The sequence below is a fragment of the Carlito syrichta genome, unplaced genomic scaffold (genome assembly GCF_000164805.1).
Source record: "Carlito syrichta isolate Samal-C Ts95f unplaced genomic scaffold, Tarsius_syrichta-2.0.1 Scaffold311878, whole genome shotgun sequence".
In the NCBI taxonomy this organism is placed as follows: Eukaryota; Metazoa; Chordata; class Mammalia; order Primates; family Tarsiidae; genus Carlito; species Carlito syrichta.
Window position 1 is genome coordinate 454,286 of NW_007255974.1, and position 467 is coordinate 454,752.

Consider the following 467-nt stretch of genomic DNA (forward strand, 5'->3'; position numbering starts at 1 on the left):
GACCTCCCATATGACCCTGCAATCCCCCTACTGGGAATATACCCTGAAGAACTCAAATCACTGTATAAAAAAGATACCTGCACACATATGTTTATCGTAGCATTGTTCACAATAGCAAGAACCTGGAATCAACCATACTGTCCATCCAAAGAAGACTGGATTAAAAAAATGTGGTACATAAACATGATGGAATACCATGCAGCCATAAAAAATAACAAAATCATGAACTTCACAGCAACCTGGATGAACTAGAGTCAATAATACAAGTGACTTCTTATAGAAACAAAGATCTGAGTATCACATATTTTCACTCATATAAAAGACCTTGAGCATCCATGTAATACTATAAGAAAAGGACTGACAATGGTGGGAAACTATGGGGGGGAGGGGAAGGGAGGTGGGATTAATGGTAGTCAATATCTGTCTGGGGATGGGGAGACACCTCTTATCAACAAGGGTGCCTGAAC